This window comes from Sarcophilus harrisii, chromosome 5 (genome assembly GCF_902635505.1).
Source record: "Sarcophilus harrisii chromosome 5, mSarHar1.11, whole genome shotgun sequence".
Taxonomy (NCBI): Eukaryota; Metazoa; Chordata; class Mammalia; order Dasyuromorphia; family Dasyuridae; genus Sarcophilus; species Sarcophilus harrisii.
Genome location: NC_045430.1, coordinates 213,255,456 through 213,269,643, shown reverse-complemented (window position 1 = coordinate 213,269,643; position 14,188 = coordinate 213,255,456).

Below are 14,188 nucleotides of genomic sequence, written 5' to 3'. Positions count from 1 at the left end.
GCTGGCAAGTAGTCCAATATATGTTAAATATGTTAAAATATGTATATGTAAACTTAAAAGTCCTTGAAATTATATATTTTCCCTAATACTAGTGATTTTGAGAACAAATATTGGTTATAGCATGATTTCCCAAATTTTATTTAGTCTCTTTTCTTTATTAGGGAAAAGAGAAAGTATTGCAGTAACACTGCAGCATTTGTTGCATCCCCCCTGCCCTAGCCCATCCCAATTTCTGGGAGGGCCTGCATCAAGCCTTCATTATTATTTTAATGACAGACCTCTTGATTCCTAACTAGAAGGAGCACTGCTATTTTCCTTGGTGTCTTGTCCACTTGGGAGGTGGTCACTGACACCATAGATCAGCTGCTAAAAGCAAGAATTGCATTGTAATGTAGAACAAATGAGGGCTGAATACATGCCCTCCAACACATTCAGCAAGGCACTGCTGCCACTTACAATTACAAAGGACAAGAGCCAGAGATACTTCAGCAGCAGGAAAGCATGACCTGAGAGCCGCAGCTCATTTTTGCACTGCTCTTATTCAATGCAGCACTGCCCTGTAATTTCCTATCGCATTGTTATCTGTTAGCCGTTTACACAGTCACACCTTCGTTATGTCTCTCGTTGCCAGCATTGGCTGTTTGTCACATCGATTGATTGAACTCGAACTGCAATTTACATGGACTGCTTGTGACTGTCCTCTGGAAAAGCTGATATCCCTCAGATGGCTTGGCAGCTTTCTCCCCTCCACCTCAGCGATGCTATCAACTGTCCAATGGAAACCAATGTGACTTCAAACACCCTCTAAGCCTGATGGCTAGAGTTGGTCAAAATCTCAGCCAGCCTTAATCTCACTAAATGTCATCCTCTTGTTCTCTTATGATGTGCATCAGGGTAACTCAAGTTCAGTTGACAAGTTTGTCAAGGAAGAGACTCCCTGCTTCGCAAAAGGAATACTGTTCTTGACTCACCCACCACATTGTATCTGAAGAGAGAAATAAGAGCCATCTGTATCAGAAATGGATAGGATCATATACTATGTGCCACTGGTTTTATAAACACAAACTACATATCATACAAGGGAGAAGTTTTACTAAATCATCTCAAAATTCATCCTTTATATGTTTCTATGAATGATCCTATGCATGTATGCTAGAATGAGCTAGTTCAGGTATTCTTAACCTTTATTTGTATCTTGGGTTTCTATGACATTTTGGTAAAGCTCAAAATAATTTTAAAGGCTTATAAAAAAATAGAAAGGATTATAAATTAAGCCAATTATGTGCTATTTATATAATAATATATAATAACTGATTCTTTAATGCGCAATGCCCTCTATATGACTGGGTACCATGAATTAACATTTCACCCGTTTTTCACATGTGAAAAGGTACACTTGTATGCTCCTTAGTAACTGGAAAGTAATAAACATTAATGTGGTCAATAGAAACATGTAGTATATGAATATCAATATAGAAAATTCCAACATGGGAAATAGATTAAATAAGGACTTGAGGATTCATAAACAAAATCTATGAAAATAAGCATGTTTTCCCTCTTATTTCAAGTCTTCAAGAAATGCCTGAATGTTGCTTCTAGTATAAGAAAAATTAATTTGGGACTAGATTGTTATACAGCCACTTAGATTCCTTGTAATTCTGAAATATGGTCATTAGAGATAGAGGCTTTTTGAATAATAGTTAACTCTACCTTAAAAGAACCCGGAGCAGCCTTCATCATTTTGTGCAGTAGAACTAAGGAAGGACGCTTGGGATAGATCGACAGAATAATGGATTTTAATTCAAATCAAATGACCATGGCAATGATGAAAAGGATGGTTGTGACAAAAAAATGATTGATAATGAAGATTAGCATGGTGGAATGGACACAAACCTGGAGTCAGTAAGACCTTACTTGAGTTCTGTCTCTGACACACACTGGCTCTGTGACCCTGACACTCTTCAAGTTATTAAAGTCTTCATTACTCCAGAAAAAAAAAAATCTTTATAATGCAGACCACATTTAGCTTTGCATTGGTTAAGGATGTTTCCTCACCTGGGTATTTCCTACAGCAATATACCCATAGTTATGAATCTCTAATAATAATGTAGATGATGGTAATAATTTTTTAAAAGGAAAGATTCATATTGATTTGGTCCTTTGAAGTTTGCAAAGCATTTTATATAAGTTATTTCCAGAATTGAATTCTCTCTGAAGAACTTTGGAATTGATTGTGTGACACTGGAGATTCTAGGAAAGGACTGCCCAGCATGATGTACCCACATCAAAGAAGGAGCTGTGCTCTATGAATGAAGGAGAATTGCAATAGCTCCAAAGAAACATGAGATGCACAAATTTAGAGACTTACCCCCAACTCAAAAATGTTCATATGATTTGTGCCCAATCTGTGGTAGGGCATTCCAAGTTTGTATTGGTCTGATCAACATAGTCTGCCCCAACATAGCAATATCAATTCTGTCCTCTTCAAGAACTAATGACAACAACCAAAACCAATAGATTATTACATTTAAGCTCTGGGAACCATAGCTATTGTTAATGTCATTTTAGTAAAAAGGAAATAAAACTGCTCTACTATATACTAGCTTCTATAATATGAAAGGGTTAAGTGACTTGCTAAGGGTAACACAGCTCATATCAGATGCAGAATTTGACTTTATGACGTAGTAGCATCTTCCTATGGAATTCAGAATTAACAGTGAATTTGTCTTTATTTCTTCAAACATTTTGGAGAAAAATGTCCCTTTTGATTTATTTTCTCTCTTTTCTTCAATTTATATTTTCTCAGCTTATGCTCTTCTATATATCTATTAACCATTTTTGGTTGTTTCTTTTTTCAACTATCATTCCTCCATAATGTGCCCATCTATCTTAAAGAATGAATCTCCAAATCTCAACAGCCCAGGGTGTAATTTGGTCTGTAGTAGTTCCATAAGAGCAACAATATAGTTTCAGGGAGTAGTAACAGTTAGGCCCATGGGTTGCTGGTGAGTGTTGCCAGGTGATGATAAAATTTCACTTTTGGTTTTGATTTTGATTTTCTTAAGGAATATGTTCTAGTGAATTTTCTTAATGCTAGAGATCCAGGTAATACAATCCACTATATGTCATGAAAACTAAAAACAACAACAACAACAACAACAACAATAATTCTAATTATATGGCAGATGCTATACTGAGCACTTTACAAACACCATCTCATTTGATCCTCACAATCCTGGAAGGTAGAGTCTGTTATTAGCCCTGTTTTACAAATGAGAAGTCTGAGGCAGACAGAGGTTCAAAGACTTGTCTAGAATCACAATAATAATATACATCTGAGAATGGATTTGAACTCAGGTACTTCTCACCCCAGGGAAAACATTTTGTTTACTTTATCACCTAGTTGAAATAAAGACAATGGAAAGGGTAAGAAATAAAGCTCCTAACAAAGAGACTGAAGATAAAGAAACCCAAAACTGACAGAGAATGTGTCAGAAATACATAGTAAGTAGCACAGGTCAAAATGTCACCAATATGAACCATGATTTCAAAGGGCAATTTTACCTTTAGTTTCAATCTCTGTAGAACACAATGTACTTTCCTTTTCTCTATTTTCCCTCTAGTCTTCCCACTATTTCTTCTTCTTAGTATTCTATATTTTAAGTAATTGGTAAGATGTTGGTTCAAATCTTGAGAAAAGAAACTAGTGCTTTCATGGAGAAAAATGAATTTTTGGCCATTCCATTATCTTGCTCAGTAGCACAATATTAATGCATATCTAATATTCATTAGATATTTTAAAAATATTTCAGGACAAATAAAATGAAACATGTAAGTATGCATTTGTCTACTCTAGACAGAGCCTATGTTTTACAGAGAAAGGGGGGTTTAGAAGAGGAAATCAAAGGGTAGACTAAACATCAATGTGAGAAATTACAATAAATTCATTACATCAGCCCTACTCTCATTTAAATAACAGCAATGTATTCCTGACAAGCTTCCATCCCTTCCTTTCAATTTATTACATTGATTAACATCCCAAACCATTAATTCCATCTGTGTTTTGTTTTCTTCCTTTCTTCAGGCTGTCACACAGCACTCTAGGGATAGGGTATCTTTCATTTTGAAAATCATGGGTTCCAAGAGAAGATATGGGACCAAAAGATATTAATTCTCAGAACTGTATTAGACTAGGTCTCAAAGGAGTATCCTGGATAAGCAATACTTTAATGTAGCTTTAAATAATGATAATTAAAAAATATTAAAATTTCATATTTTAGATGCTAGCATATAGTAATCAAAGGCATTTTAAATGTGAATGATAATTGATTTTATCTAGAATGTTAAAGAAAATTATTCTAGATCATTATTGCTAACATTTTGTGCAAATATTTTCTAGTAGGATTTTGTACTTCACTCTTATGAAAAGGTCACAGAAGTCATAAAATACAGAATCTAAACATTGTTCCTGTAACCAAGATCTATCGAGAGTATAACCTGGATCCAGGCAGAAGAAATGGAATTGGCTTGTGTAAGTAGCTGGGAGAAAAGATTTATGACCAGAGGTCAGTTATGTTTCTTGACAGATATATCCTGTGATTTCTGAGGTGCTCACAACAATGGCATATTGTCTAGCCAGCAATCCTGGAAACTATGAAGATAATCTAGATTTTGTCAAGTTGCCATTTTTTCCCTCTGGATTTTGTGGAGTTAATTATTAAAAAATAATGTAGTATTTAGAGGTTAGAAATGGGGGCATGAGGGGATACACACAAACATACATACATATGTCGTCCTGAAATGGGTGGCATTAGGAGGGAAATACAAATAAAATTGTCCTGTTAAAAAGCTTTCTATATGAAAAGCATATTTCTCCATCAGTAGCAGCCTCTAGATTCATTTACCTTACCAAGCAGTCCAAGACACTAACCTATAGTTCTTTGAGAATGTGACTGGAAATACATTTGGCAAAGCAAATGCTTTTCTAAATTGTGATTTTTTCAGTAGTTGGGGTTTTATGCCTAAGTTCTTTGATGTGAGTGATTTAAATTTAAGAACAATGGCTGAAGATGAAAGAGCAGAGAAGCCTTCTTGTGCTATTTTTCTGTTTGCGGAAGCTAATAATTCAGTGTCATATATGATGATGTAGTGAGTCAGCAAACATAAAACATCTCCAGGGAGCCCTTTGTTCAAGTATTTTTTCCAACTAGTTGAAGAATTGACTATTGATGGAGGGATAAAGAAGAATATTAATTAAAATATGAGTTAAAATTAGGCATTTCACATTTCTGTGGGTGGTTTTTATTGCTTTCCAATATTTAAAAGAGATTAAATCCATTTTGATATAAAAGTTACTTCTATTGAAAACAAGAGATTATGAGAAATTAAAGCTGAAATCAACCTGTTGTTTAATACCATTTACTGAATAGTTCAAGAAAAGAGGAGAAATGGATCAAGGCTTTAGGAAAAGTAGCATGATTATGTAGAAAGAATGAAAATTAGACAACTTAGATTTTTTGCCCCCGAAACATAGTTAGTACTTAATTAATGTTTCTTTACTTGATTTCTGGTTTTGAAGCTACCATTAACCTGGTGCAGTGACCTTACCAATTTATTTTTTTCTCTCTGAACCTCATTTTCCTCATCTAAAAAAACAGAAGCAAAAGATTCTCTAAGATCATAAGCAATAGATAAGTATACTTAGAATCTGGAAGACTTGGATTTAAAAAATACTTCTGGTATCATATGTTTGACCATAAGAAAATTCCCATCTCTCTTAGCAACAGTTTATTCACCAATAAAATGTGAACATTAGTATTTGAACTCAGAGAGTTAATTTGAAACTCAAATTGAAGAAAGTAGGTAAACATTTTGAAATCTTTGAAGAGATATGTAAATCAACTATTATGATTATTGATATTGTAGCAAATCCTCTAGATCTGTTATAATGATCTGAGAACATGACCAGAATTAAAGTGTCAAAAATAAAATTAATAAAGGTTAGGGAAATATATATATATATATGATGTATAATATGATATATTACAAAATATATTATATACAATGTGTATAGACATATACTTACTATGAACAAGTTTTGCAGACTTTTTTCTTTCCTCATTCATTCTCATAAAGTATGTACAATAGGAGGAAGTCAGTTAAGAAGAAAACACGCTGAAGTTCACAAAATACTCAGTTTTATAATCCAGCTGATTGTTATATTACTTTATAATTTCATATCTTTCAACATCTCCAAAATACCTTTCAAGGTTTTTCTTTTTGTAGACCATCTTCCCTGACAAGCCTTTCTTACCTGTGAAGAATAGAATCAAAGCATTTGAAAATAATAGGACTCAAAATCTTTGCAGCCAGTATTTCTGATAAGGGTCTTATTTCTAAAATATATAAAGAAATGTGTCAAGTTTATAAGAAAACAAGTCATTCCCCAATTAATAAATGATCAAAGAATATGAATAGACAATATTCAGATGATGAAATTAAATCTATAGTCATAAGAAAAAAATGATCTAAATCCCTATTGATTAGAGAAATGCAAATTAAAACAACTCTGAGGTACCACCCTAATTAATGCCTCTCTGATGGTCTAAGATAACAGGGAAAGAGAATGAAAAATGTTGGAAGGGATGGGAAAACTGGGTCTCTAATACATGGCTTATGGAGTTGTGAAATGATCCAACCATTCTGGAGAGCAATTTGGAACTGTGACCAAATGTCTATAAAGCTGTGTATACCCTTTAACCCTGAAAAGCCATTACTAGGACTGTATCCCAAGGAAATCATAAAGGATGGAAAAGGACCCACATGTGCAAAAATATTTTGCAATAGCTCTTTTTGTGGTAGCAAAGAATTGGACAATGAATATTTGCCTCTCAATTGAGGAATGGCTAAACAAGTTGTGGTATATGAAGATAATGGAATATGATGATGTTCTATAAAAATGATGAACAAGATGATTTTAAAAAGGCCTGGAAAGATTTACATGAATTGATGCTGAGCAAAACAAGTAAAACCGGAATACATTGTACACAATCACATCAAGAATGTGCAATGATCAACTATAAAAGACTTGATTCTTTTTACTGGTTCAGTGATCCCAAACAATTCCAAAAGACTTTGGACAGAAAATGTCATCTGCATCCAGAAAAAGAACTAAGGAGACTTCATGTGAATCAAAACATGCTATATTCACTTTTTTCTATTTTTTTATCTCTTCCATGGTTTTTCCCTTTTGCTCTGAGTTTTTTCCTCCTAATATGACTCATAAAGCAATGTGTATTAAAATGAATAAATTTAGTAGAAAAAAAGAAAATAATAGTTCTCAAAAGTTATTTAATTCAACTCTTACCTAAATTATTACAACATGAGATAGAGAAAAAAGTCACCCATATCTGTGAGTGTGTGTAAATAAATAGATCTCTCTCTCTCTCTCTCTCTCTCTATATATATATATATATATATGTATATATATATATATATATATATATACATATATATATATATATATTCACACATCCATACATCTGCGTTATAAATTTGGCGACTTGGAACATACAAATAATTGAGCTATCTATTCCATTTCTAAAATGACATTTTAATTGTTAGGAATTTATGACTTAGACCAAGCTAAAATTTCCTTATCCAGAATTTCTGCCATTTGGTCTCAGTTATGCTCCCTGAAGTCAAAAAGCACAAATCTAATTCCTTTTCCCTAAGATGCTTTCTGTTATTTGAAAGGCTATCATATCCAATGGTCCAGATGAAACTTCCCCAGTTTTTTCAACAGAAGTCATGATCTTGAATCCTCTGACTCTTCTAAACACATATCAATTATTCAACAAAATCAATCAAGATATCTCAGAACTAAAAAGAATCAGAGAATCTTTAAGTTGGAAGGGAACTCAGAGGTCATCTAATCCATTCTACTTGTTTCTAAACAAAAATCCCTTCTAAGACATTACCAATGTATGTTCATCCAGCCTCAACTCAATTCCCACCTCCATATTAGAGAACTAACATATAAGAATCTGGATGTGGTCTAAATGAACAAAAAGAGAATAAATCTTTCTTCTTCATTCCCATCTTCACACACACACACACACACACACACACACACACACACATTCATTCACACTTTTTATGGTCACAGATCTTCTGTTAATGTGGTCAAATATCCAATTAAATCTTTTGGCTAATACAACCTTAAACTTTCTCTTTGGACTCCCTTGGCTTATATGCACTAGATTTACACTACATTAATATGTTTCTTTTTTCCTATGCGCACATTTTTTTTATTAATCTAACTGAAAGTTCCTGAAGTTTTCAAAGTGAATTTTCAGTAAATACTTTTGTCTGTAAAACAACAGCAGCAAAATTAGCCTATGCAAAACAATGCTTTTCAAGTCAATAGTGAAGACAGCTACATAAGCTGAACTTTCTCTTTTTTAAGTCATTAAACATTAGACACTACCAGTAATCTGTGGTATTACTAGCTAAGTGATAAGGTTCTTGCTTCAAGTTTCACAGTTGTATTTTAGTCTTTTACCTGTGCTTCAGCCTACCAAGCTGGTGACCTTCTTTGGTTATTTCATTACTTTCAATAGCATCAGACATCCTTCTAAATGAATAGCATTAGCCCAAGAATAATCAATACCTGTCTAAAAGTCAACAGTCCCAGTAGCTAATTCTGCTCTACCACATTCTTTGACAGAGAAGACTAAAAAATAGTACAAGTGAAGATTTAGTTATAGAAAAAGGGAAGAGATTAGAGAAGAAAAGTTAACTTTCTTCATATTCAAATAATCTATGGTTATATATGGTAATATATTTACACAGTGATAGTTATGATGGCAGAAATCAGTGGGAAAATTTAATGTGTAATTAAGTCAAATTAATAATTTCCTTAGAATGCCCACTATATTCATGTAACTATACTAGGTAATATATGGCATATAAAGGAGTATAAAATGTAATTCCTATTCTCAAAAATCTTTTCTTCTCATCTAGGATAGTTAACTTTACATATTCACACATGAGTTTTCTGCAAGTATGGACAAAATCTATTCTTTCCCAAGCTGGAAATCTCACAGAAATGATGGATCTTCTCACCATTCTATCCAAAATTATTTATTTTCACTCACTCCTGCATTTATTCATTTTCTGGTTGATCACTGCTACATTACCTTTAGCATGTCTATAGTTGTAGTTTATTCTAATAATCTGACTCCTTATTTCCACATTCTACTTGTAAGACCAGTGATTGAACAAACATTATCATTTACAAAATTCAGTGACAGATAATGAAATTGTGCTCACTATGTACTCTACCTCAGTTTTTTGCTCTTTGCCCCTTCTAAATTCATATTGGAATAAAAAGATGATTTCATGGAAATGACTAAAAGAAAAAGCAATGGTAAGATAAGAAGAAGACATTGGTAGTTACTTCACATTAGAGATGAAAACCAATTCATTAATAGGCCTCCTGGAATGAAGGGTTCATTATCATGGTTTAAATATAAAATAACCCTGATCACAATTACATAAAGATTCCACAAGGTAAATCCTCCCTCTGAGACATGCTGACTAAATGACACTGAACAAATCACATATTTTCTCAAGAGTTGGTACCATTGTACAACGCTGCATTGGCAGACCTCAGAGGAAAGTTCCTCCTTAAGAGTTCCCCACATCAATGATATAATAGGCCTACTCCCCAAATAATCCTACCCTAGTATTTTATTATTCCATTGATAATTTCCCTGACTTTATGATCTTTTATCTGATCTCATCACATTATACCTAATACATCAAAGTCTTACAAGTTAAACAAGAAAGGTTCATTGAGATCGTCACTAGAAGGCTCACTAATATAGTCTTCAAACTTTATTTAAGGCTTTCATGCTTCATTTACACTATAAAAGTTAACAATGAAGGCAATGCCTCTTTGAAATATTTAGTAGGAATTGTAACCATGATTACATATTGTTGGCAATGGAATGAAGATGTCACACTTCACACAAATGAGGAATTTCTATTATGTTGTATTTGGTGATCTGAAATAAGTTAACTAGTTAAAAATCTCAATAATACAATAGATAATGTCTCTGATACAAAAGTGTAAAATTAAGGTCTGCTGAAGAATAAAAGGCCTCTAACTGTGGATGGAATAAAGACCAGTTTGGTCCCATTGGTGAACTGAAGGTAGGATGTGATATTTCCTTCCTCTTTTAAAATGGCTAACACCAATTCAAGATTCAGAATCATTAATGGGAAAAATCAAAGTGGTCCTTGGTGCAATGATGAAACATTCAAGAAGTGATAATCTATTTTCTTCCTTCTTTTGACACCAAAGAAGAGAATTTGCCATGGAAAATATTGTTCTATTCTTGTCATTGCCCCATATACTACCATTAAAACTCCTTTACTCCACTAAGAGGTGATTCAATAATTTCTTGATGTACCACTTATATTTTTAGATCCAGGCAACTAAACTGCCAACCATATCTTAATGACTTTCTTTTTTTTCTTCAAGCCTAGGCATACAAGGATTTCCTCAAAACTTCCCATCACAGAAAACTTTTCAAAAACTGTTTTTCTTATCATATGAACATTTTCTAATGAATCTCTTTGATTAATTGTGCCAATTAATTTTTATTCTTATTAATAGCTTGATATTATTTAAAGGCAAAATGCAACTGTTCAAAATAAGTATTTATGTTACTTGTTTAAGGATCCATATCTATAGCTTTCAACAGAAGAGAGCACTGCAAAAACAGAAAAAAAAAATTATTCAAGAGCTGAAGCTACATCATAATTCAATTTGCCATGTACCTCCTATATATTCTTACTTTCTTTATCCGAACATTATAGTTGACAATGAAGCTGCCTGATAAAAGCTTTTCTGTACTTCTCATTTCATTATTTCCTAAATGAACCTCTAGACTCAGCAATCCCTATTTTCAAAATCATTCTGACCCCCCCACACACACACATTTATTTTACATAATAATTTTCTTCTTCAATGTGAACACCTAGGGATTTTTTAAGCAGTCTCTGACAAAATAAATACCCCCAAGACAGGCTCTCTCCCTAGAGATTACAAAGCTAGGTCCCTTCCTAAGGCAGGGCTTTTTCGTAGGCTTTTTAAGAGAAATTTTTCCCTCTTGAAACAATGAGTAATATAAATGAACTAGTTAATAACTAGTTGGTCAGAGAAAATAGTCCCTACATTTTTACGAATGTCTGGATGAATATTGTTCTGCCCATATGGTCTAAAGCGGAAAGATTTGAAATCCCCTTTGTAGCATCTCTTCTTGTAAGCTGCCCCCTTAGGCTTCTCCCAGATAAACTGGCAGTATGTTTTTTTTATTCCCTACAGTGCAGTTCTCCTCTCCTTTCTATCAGGTCCTAAGCATATCCGTCAGTCCAAATGGGAGCTGAGTTTGCAAGCTGACAGGGAATGGAAAGGGCTGGTGGTGCTGATGTCAGAGCCAGGAGACAATTGTGATTGGATCTAATTAGACTTTGCAGCAGCAAATAGACAAGCTCCCTGCATGATTGGCTTCAAAGTGTCTGGTGCCAAACAACTAACAGAGGCGCAAAAAGTAGAAGCCGTGCATTTCCAGCCCTGCTAAAGGGAAGCAGACAGAACGCGAGCGATCCAGAGCTCTTCTGATGCTTGAGTCCCTATCTTTGCACAGCTCTCACTTTGCACATCGTTGGAACATTTAAGAATGCCAGCCAAGGAGATCAGAGACACTCAGCCCAGCTGAAAACAAGTGACAGAGAACAATTAGAAAGGGGGCTCAGTACTCAAAAGTGAGTCCGCTCCTTGATCTGCAAAGCGGAAGCAGCAGCAGCTGCTGCGAGAGCAAGAAAAAGGTGAAATTTACCAAGAAAGAACTCATCTCTATTCTCCGTCTATTGAATTTCAGCCATGGCATCCGTTTTGGGGAACAACAGAGGGTCTGGAGGGCTAAGTAATCAACTCAAATGTAAGTCCAAGAGGAGGAGGAGAAGAAGATCAAAGAGAAAAGGTAAGAATGTCTCTCTTTCCCCCGATTCCCAACTCTCTATTTCCCTTTTCTTTCCCTTTTCCTGTTCTTTTTCTCTTTTCTCTTTCTTTTTGAAAAACTACACTTTTAGAAGCCAATGGTATGTGAAATACAAATATCACTTAGGAGTGCAGATACTTTCGTAAATTGCTAAAGGTTTGTAAGCCAAAAGGATTTTATTTTTTTTAATTTTTATTTTTAGCGAATGTATATAACAAACCGAGCTAGCAAAAGGCTTCTTTGACAGGAGACAGTTTTTAAAGGGATGGAGGTAAGGATGGGGTAACATAGGGAAAGAATGAGGGAGCAGCTCTTCTTTCTTTTCACAAGAAAGGATCCATTTCCTCGACCAGGTACAGCAGTACAAGGCTGGAGCTTCTTTGACCCTGTCAGAGGTAACATTATCACATGGTGGTTAATGAAAAATAGCTTGAACCATCCCCAGTAAGAGCGCTAAAATGAAATTTAGTGTCAGCTTTGCAGATCCAAATTGTCTTTCAGGAAGGAGCGGGCTAGTCATTGGTAATCGCTCCTCCAAACAATCTACTAGTTTTCACTTAGAAGCATGTCACTTCATTTGAAAATACCCGGAACTACAACTGAATGTTTTAGGTGGGGCTAGGGATGATATAAATGGGGATTACTCTCTAAAAGAGAAACAAGCATGACATTTTGCTAGTGGCCAAACAAGATTTAAACCCGGGTAGGGGGCGAGGGTAAATTCACTTTGATGACAGGTTGCTGCTGGCAAACAGTCATGGGGCTGCCTCCTTACGAATATTTCTGGAGCTCAAGTACATGAAGTTAGTCAATGTCATCTTAGACCCACACTGTTTCTAAAGAGGGATGTTGATATAAAATTAACATTTGCTCTAATAGAAGAAGCAGTATTCTTGAAGGCTTTTGCAGCCTGTGAGCACAGGATAGACAGATGAAAAGCTTCTTCTAAGGCTGCCCTACTCTCTCCCACAGAGAGGATCTCATGTCATTGTCAGCTGCTTATTGTCGGTCTAGAGAGAAAAGTTGAACTGATGCACACAATTTGAAATTGAAGACTTTAGAGATGAGAAAATTTGGTGCTAGAAAGAACAGCAAGAAAGACACAATTAAAATTCTCTTTCTGCTACCATCAACCCCATTTAAAAGCTCCTTATGAAGAATATATTATTAGATCTGGTCAGAACAGGAAATCCCTTATCACTGCTAATTTTTATCTTTCCAAATGTGAAAGATAAGTTTCTGTCACACCATCAACCTAACTACTTTTTAACAGCTCACAAATCCCTTTTTGCCTCTTCTAGTAATGGAAGTTAACCATAGAGTTTGAAGTTACAAATGTCAATATCCCAGGCAAGCATTCAATAGGATTGCATGTCAAAAACAATAGTGATAAGTACAACATAATAACTTTTTGGAAAAGGGTTACACTCTGCTTTCAAAGTAAAAAAGTATTTGGTAACTCTTACTGTGCCCTTGGGTTACTAAAAATGGGTGGTGAATAATTTCACTCAGCAATTTAGAATATTCCATTTTGAAAAAAAAAAAAAAAAGACTTTTATAGCCTTTCTAAAGACAATACCAAGCCTTGACATCAGGATAAGTGAAAGATTTGTAGGCATGGATGAAGCTTACAAAAGAAGAAATAAGCATACTCTTGTCGGTTTGCATACTTATATATCTTCATGTATATGTACTAATTAGTGTTTTGCATTATGAAAAATTGAAGTAGATTTTATGAAAAATGTTTTAACAAAGTATGAAATAGTTATGCTAAAACAATATCTAAAAGAAAAATAATTTAATTTGAAAGGGAGCTTTCACCACCTCACCCCTAAAAATGTAATTTCTTTTAATTCCATTCAGAGAGCCTTTGTATTTCAGGAAACCTACTTTGGGGGATAGGGAAATATGAACTTGAACAATTTTTATTTGCCATTAACTTGGTGATTAGGACAATAGTTGTTAAGGAATTTCATATGACAGAGGCTTCCATACTTTTAAATTTTTTGCATATACCTGAATATGTTGCTTACCATCTTCTTCTCATTCTTATTCTTAGCCAATAATGCAAGAGGAAAAAGTGGTCAGGTAGAGGGTAGTTTCTGCATATAGGTGAG